Here is an 8106-nt window from a genome sequence, read left to right as displayed (position 1 = left end):
CACGTCCGTGACAAGTAGACCAACTCCTGCCTGCATCTACTACTACTACTCCACTCATCGACCGCTATCCAGCATGCATCTAGAGTATTAAGTTAAAAACAGAGTAACGCCTTAAGCAAGATAACATGATGTAGAGGAATAAATTCATGCAATATGATAAATACCCCATCTTGTTATCCTCGATGGCAACAATACAATACGTGCCTTGCGACTCTTTCTGTCAGTGAGTAAGGACACCGCAAGATTGAACCCAAAGCTAAGCACTTCTCCCATTGCAAGAACTACCAATCTAGTTGGCCAAACCAAACGGATAATTCGAAGAGACTTGCAAAGATAACTCAATCATACATAAAAGAATTCAGAGAAGATTCAAATATTATTCATAGATAAGTTGGATCATAAACCCACAATTCATCGATCTCAACAAACACACCGCAAAAAGAAGATTACATCGAATAGATCTCCACGAGAGAGGGGGAGAACATTGTATTGAGATCCAAAAAGAGAGAAGAAGCCATCTAGCTACTAGCTATGGACCCGAAGGTCTAAAGTAAACTACTCACACTTCATTGGAAGGGCTATGGTGTTGATGTAGAAGCCCTCCGTGATGGATGCCCTCTCCGGCGGAGCTCCGGAACAGGCCCCAAGATGGGATCTCGTGGATACAGGAAGTTGCGGCGGTGGAATTAGGTTTTTGGCTCCTCTTTGGTCTAATGGGGGTACGTAGGTATATATAGGAGGAAGCAGCACGTCGGTGGAGCTCCGAGGGGCCCACGAGGCAGGGGGGCGTGCCCGGAGGGGGGGCACCCTCCACCCTCGTGACCTCCCCGGGAACTTCTTGGAGTAGGGTCCAAGTCTCCTGGATCACGTTCGGTGAGAAGATCACGTTCCCGAAGGTTTCATTCCGTTTGGACTCCGTTTGATATTCTGTTTCCTCGAAATACTGAAATAGGCAAAAAACAGCAATTCTGGGCTGGGCCTCCGGTTAATAGGTTAGTCCCAAAAATAATATAAAAGTGGAAAATAAAGCCAAATATAGTCCAAAATAGTAGATAAAGTAGCATGGAGCAATCAAAAATTATAGATACGTTGGAGACGTATCAACACCCGCCAGCCACCTGTGTGCAAACCACGTCGGTAGAACCAGTCCCGCGTAAGCATACACATAATGTTGGTCCGGGCCGCTTCATCCAACAATACCTCCGAACCAAAGTATGACATGCTGGTAAGCAGTATGAATTGTATCGCCCACAACTCACTTGTGTTCTACTCGTGCATATAACATCTACGCATAAAACCTCGCTGGGATGCCACTGTTGGGGAACATAGTAATTTCAAAAAAATTCGTACGCACATGCAGGATCATGGTGATGCATAACAACGAGAGGGGAGAGTGTCATCCACGTACCCTCGTAGACCGTTAAGCGGAAGCGTTATGACAACACGGTTGATGTAGTCGTACATCTTCACGATCGACCGATCCTCAGTACCGAAGGTACGACACCTCTGCGTTCAGCACACGTTCAGCTCAATGACGTCCCGCGAACTCACGATCCCGTAGAGCTCAGGGAAGAGTTTTGTCAGCACGATGGCGTGGTGACGATATTGATGAAGCTACCACAGCAGGGCTTCGCCTAAACACCGCTACAGTATGACCGAGGTGGATTATGGTGGAGGAGGGCATTGCACATGGCTGGGAGAGATCTTTGTGATCAACTTCTGTGTCTAGAGGTGTGCCCTGCCCCTGTATATAAAGGAGCAAGGGGGAGGCCGGCCGGCCCTTGTTGGCGCGCCTAGGAGGAGGAATCCTCCTCCTAGTAGGAGTAGGATTCCTTCCTTTCCTACTCCTACTAGGAGGGGGAAAGGCAGGGAGAGAAAGAGAAGGAAAGGGGGCGCCGCCCCCTTCTCCTAGTCCAATTCGGACAGGGGGAAGGGGGGCGCACTGCCTGCCTTAGGCCGGCCCCTCTCTCTTTCCCTTATGGCCCAACAAGGCCCATTAGTCCCCGAGGGGTTCCGGTAACCCCGCCGGTACTCTGGTAAAATCCCGATTTCACCCGAAACTATTCCGATGTCCAAATGTAGGCTTCCAATATATCAATCTTTATGTCTCGACCATTTCGAGACTCCTTGTCATGTCCGTGATCACATCCGGGACTCTGAACTACCTTCGTTACATCAAAACATATAAACTCATAAAACTAATCGTCACAGAACTTTAAGCGTGCGGACCCTACAGGTTCGAGAACTATGTAGACATGACCGAGACACATCTCCGGTCAATAACCAATAGTAGAACCTGGATGCTCATATTGGTTCCTACATATTCTACGAAGATCTTTATCAGTCAAACCGCACAACACTATACGTTGTTCTCTTTGTCATCAGTATGTTACTTGCCCGAGATTCGATCGTCGGTATCCAATACCTAGTTCAATCTTGTTACTAGCAAGTCTCTTTACTCGTTCCGTAATACATTATCCCGTAACTAACTCATTAGTTATCATGCTTGCAAGGCTTATAGTGATTTGTATTACCGAGAGGGCCCAGAGATACCTCTCCGACAATCGGAGTGACAAATCCTAATCTTGATCTATGCCAACTCAACAAGTACCATCGGAGACACCTATAGAGCACCTTTATAATCACCTAGTTACGTTGTGACGTTTGGTAGCACACAAAGTGTTCCCCCGGTATTCGGGAGTTGCATAATCTCATAGTCATAAGAACATGTATAAGTCATGAAGAAAGCAATAGCAGTAAACAAACAATCAAGTGCTAAGCTAACGGAATGGGTCAAGTCAATCACATCATTCTCCTAATGATGTGATCCCATTGATCAAATAACAACTCATGTCTATGGTTAGGAAACTTAACCATCTTTGATCAATGAGCTAGTCAAGCAGAGGCATACTAGTGACACTATGTTTGTCTATGTATTCACACATGTATTATGTTTCCGGTTAATACAATTCTAGCATGAATAATAAACATTTATCATGAAATAAGGAAATAAATAATAACTTTATTATTGCCTCTAGGGCATATTTCCTTCAATCGAACCAGTAGGAGAACCAAGCAACACAACGTAAACAACCCCTGCACACAGATAACAAATCCTCGCAACCCGACATGTTAAAGGGGTTGTCAATCCCTTTCGGGTAACGGTGCCAGAAATTGGTGCATGACAGTAAAAAGGTTGTAATAGATTGGATAAATAGACCGCAAATAAAATAAAGTGTAGCAAAGTATTTTTGGGTTTTTGGATTAATAGATCTGAAAATAAAAGCAAATAAAAATAGACCGCAAAGGCAAATATATGAGAAAGAAGACCCGAGGGCCGTAGGTTTCACTAAGGGTTTCTCTCGAGAAAAATAGCAAACGGTGGGTAAACAAATTATTGTTGGGCAATTGATAGAACTTCAAATACTCATGATGATATCTAGGCAATGATCATTATATAGGCATCACGTCCAAGATTAGTAGACCAACTCCTGCCTGCATCTACTACTATTACTCCACATATCGACCACTATCCAACATGCATCTAGTGTATTAAGTTCATGGAGAAACGGAGTAACATAATAAGAACGATGAAATGATGTAGACAAGATCTATCTATGTAGAGATATACCCCATCGTTTTATCCTTAGTAGCAATGATACATACGTGTTGTTTCCCTTTTTGTCACTGGGATCAAGCACCGTAAGATCAAACCCACTACAAAGCACCTATTCCCATTGCAAGATAAATAGATCAAGTTGGCCAAACAAAACCCAAATATCGGAGAAGAAATACGAGGCTATAAGCAATCATGCATAAAAGAGATCAAAGAAACTCAAATACTTTCATGGATATAAAAAGATAGAACTAATCATAAACTCGAAGTTCATTGATCCCAACAAACACACCGCAAAAGAGTTACATCATATGGATCTCCAAGAGACCATTGTATTGAGAATCAAGAGAGAGAGAGAGATGAATCCATCTAGCTACTAACTACGGACCCTAAGGTCTACAAAGAACTACTCATGCATCATCAGAGAGGCACCAATGGAGGTGGTGAACCCCATCTGAGATGGTGTCTAGATTGGATCTGGTGGTTCTGGACTCTGCGGCAGCTGGATGAATATTTTGTCGACTCCTCTAGGGTTTCTGGAATATTGGGGTATTTATAGAGCAAAAAGGCGGTCCGGGGGGCACCCGAGGTGGGCACAACCCACCAGGGCGCGTCTGGGCCTCCTAGCGTGCCCTGTTGGGTTATGCCTCCCTCGGGGCTCCCCCCAGGCACAGCCAGGGCCCGTTGTGTTCTTTCTGGCCCATAAAAATTCTCCGTAAAGTTTCGGGCATTTGGTCTCCGTCTGATATTGATTTTCTGCGATGTAAAAAACATGAAAAAACAGAAACTGGCACTTGGCACTATGTTAATAGGTTAGTACCAAAAAATGATATAAAATGACTATAAAATGATTATAAAACACCGAAGATTGATAATATAACCGCATGGAACAATCAAAAATTATAGATACGTTGGAGACGTATCGCCATCACTCGGTGCCTTGGACCCATACATCAAGGAGTGTCATGGCTACCTCAGGCGAGGGAAGCGACTAATGTCTTGCAAGTGCACTGGGTTGACTTGTAGCTTTTGTGAAGTAAGAGTATGATCCCACATTGATCTAGGAAATTACCATTTTGCCTCTTATAGAGGTCTATCAAAATGTGCATGCAAGTTAGTTGTGATTCCAAGAAAAAAGCGATGCAAAAGTAGAAAATATTATAAGACTTATGTGATGAAAGTCAAAGTGCAGAATAATTACTTCTATAAAGGATGTTGGAGTATCAGCCTTTCTGGGCTCCACGATAGCTGCCCAGTTGGAGTTATTAGCTTGTGTAAATCTTGATGCTGCTGAAGAAGGAACACCAGGTGAGGGTTCACAATGTTCACAGAGCCCCCCCGGTTCAGGCTAGGTTACATTCCTTGTAACAACTAAAACTTCCTGAGAAGTTACATAATGATACGTCTCCAACGTATCTATATTTTTGATTGTTCCATGATGTTATATTATCATTCTAGGATGTTTTACAATCATTTTATAGCAACTTTATTTCATTTTTTGTGACTAACCTATTGACATAGTGCCCAGTGCCAGCCTTGTTTTTTACTTCGCAGAAAATCAATACCAAACAGAGTCCAAATGTAGTGAAATTTTTACTTTGCAGAAAATCAATACCAAACAGACACCTATTGGGCCAAAGAAGTACTAGAGGGGGGCTCCTAGGGGAGCACAACCCACCAGGGCACGCCTGGGGCCCAGGTGGGTTGTTCCCACCTTGGTGGCCTCCTGCACAGCCTATTTGCTCTATAAATACCCCAATATTCCAGAAACCCTAGGGGAGTCAATGAAAATCAATTCCATCCGCCGAAGTTCTAGAAACCATAGATCCAATCTATACACCATAACGGAGGGGTTCATCATCCTCATTGGTGCCTCTCCGATGATGCGTGAGTAGTTCATTGTAGACCTACGAGTCTGTAGTTAGTATCTAGATAGCTTCCTCTCTCTATTTTTATTCTCAATACAATGGTCTCTTGGAGATCTATTTGATGTAAATCTTTTTGCGCTGTGTTTGTTGGGATCCGATGAACTTTGAGTTATGATCAGATCTATGTTTTTATCCATGAAAGTTCTTTCAGTCTTTTGATCTCTTATATGCATGATTACTTATAGCCTCGTATTTCTTCTTCGAATCTTTGGTTTAGTTAGGCTGACTAGATCAATTTGTCTTGCCATGGGAAGAGGTGCTTTGTGATGGGTTCGATCTTACGATGCTCGATCCTAGTTACAGAAGGGAAACGACACGTATGTATCGTTACTATTAAAGATAACAAGATGGGCTCTATTTCTACATAAATAGATCTTGTCTACATCATGTCATCGTTCTTATTGCATTACTCCATTTCTCCATGAACTTAATACACTAGATGCATGCTGGATAGCGGTCGATGTGTGGAGTAATAGTAGTAGATGCAGGCAGGAGTCGGTCTACTAATCTTGGACGTGATGCCTATAACATTGAGCTCGGAAATTATCATTTGCCTCATGTATGGGTCTATCAAAATGTGCATGCAAGTTACTTGTGATTCCAAGAAAAAGCAATGCAAAAGTAGAAAATATTGTAAGACTTATGTGACGGAAGTCAAAGTGCATAGTAATTACTTCTATAAAGGATGCTAGAGTATCAGCCTTTCTGGGCTCCGCAATAGCTGCCTAGTTAGAGTTATCAGCTTCTGTGAACCTTGATGCTGGTGAAGAAGGAACACCAGGCGAGGGTTTGCAATGTTCAGAGAGCCCCCTGGTCCAGGCTAGGTTACATTCCTTGTAACAACTGAAACTTCTTGAGAGGTTACATAATGATACGTCTCCAACGTATCTATAATTTTTTATTGTTCCATGATGTTATATTATCATTCTTGGATGTTTTACACTCATTTTACAACAACTTTATATCATTTTTTGGGACTAACCTATTGACATAGTGCCCAGTGCCAGTTGCTGTTTTTGCTTGTTTTTTACTTCAGAGAAAATCAATACCAAACGGAGTCCAAACGCAGCGAAATTTTTGGAGATTTTTTCTGGACCAGAAGACACCTGTTGGGCCAAAGAAGTACCAGAGGGGGGCTCCTAGGGGAGCACAACCCACCATGGCGCGCCTGGGGTCCTAGGCGCGCCCAAGTGGGTTGTGCCCACCTCGGTGGCCTCCTGCACCACCTCTTTGCTCTATAAATACCCCAATATTCCAGAAACCCTAGGGGAGTCGACGAAAATCAATTCCAGCGGCCGCAAGTTCCAGAAACCACAGATCCAATCTAGACACCATCACAGAGGGGTTCATCATCCTCATTGGTGCCTCTCCGATGATGTGTGAGTAGTTCATTGTAGACCTATGGGTCCGTAGTTAGTAGCTAGATGGCTTCCTCTCTCTCTCTCTCTCTCTCTCTCTTGATTCTCAATACAATGTTCTCTTGGAGATCTATTTGATGTAACTCTTTTTGTGGTGTGTTTGTTGGGATCCGATGAACTTTGAGTTTATGATCAGATCTGTGTTTTTATCCATGAAAGTTATTTGAGTCTTTTGACCTCTTATATGCATGATTACTTATAGCCTCGTATTTTTTCTTTGAATCTTCGGTTTAGTTAGGCCAACTAGATCAATGTTTCTTGCCATGGGAAGAGGTGCTTTGTGATGGGTTCGATCTTACGGTGCTCAATACTAGTGACAGAAGGGGAAATGACACATATGTATCATTGCTATTAAGGATAACAAGATGGGGTCTATTTCTACATAAATAGATCTTGTCTACGTCATGTCATCGTTCTTATTGCATTAATCCGTTTCTCCATGAACTTAATGTTGGGGAACGCAGCATGCAATTTCAAAAAAATTCCTACGATCACACAAGATCTATCTAGGAGATTCATAGCAACAAGAAGGGGAGAGTGTGTCCATGTACCCTCGTAGACCGAAAACGGAAGTGTTAGGTTAACGCGGTTGATGTAGTCGAACGTCTTTGCAATCCAACCGATCAAGTACCGAACATACGGCACCTCCGAGTTCTGCACACGTTCAGCTCGATGACGTCCCTTGAACTCTTGATCCAGTAGAGGGTCGAGGGAGAGTTTCTTCAGCACGACGGCGCAGTAACGGTAATGGTGACGTGATCCGCACAGGGCTTCGCCTAAGCACTATGACGCTATGACCGGAGGAGCAAACTATGGAGAGAGATGCCGCACAGGCTTGGAACAATTGTTGTGTCTCCAAGGGGTGCCCTGCCCACGTATATAAAGGAGGGAGAGGGAGGAGGCCGGCCATAGGGGGCACGCCATAAGGGGGAGTCCTACTAGGACTCCTAGTCCTAGTAGGATTCACCCCCCTTCTTTTCCTTCTCATGGAGGGGGAAAGGGGGGAAGGAGAGGGAGTAGGAGAAGGGAAGCGGGTGGCGCCTCCTTCCCTAGTCCAATTCGGCCTCATCCCTTGTGGGGGGCGCACCGGCCCCTTGTGGGCTGGTTAGCCTCCCTCCCATGGCCCATATGGCCCATATCTCCC

Source organism: Triticum dicoccoides, chromosome 3A (assembly GCF_002162155.2).
Source record: "Triticum dicoccoides isolate Atlit2015 ecotype Zavitan chromosome 3A, WEW_v2.0, whole genome shotgun sequence".
In the NCBI taxonomy this organism is placed as follows: domain Eukaryota; kingdom Viridiplantae; phylum Streptophyta; class Magnoliopsida; order Poales; family Poaceae; genus Triticum; species Triticum dicoccoides.
The sequence above is the reverse complement of the archived record's forward strand: the minus strand, read 5'-3'. Positions refer to the sequence as shown.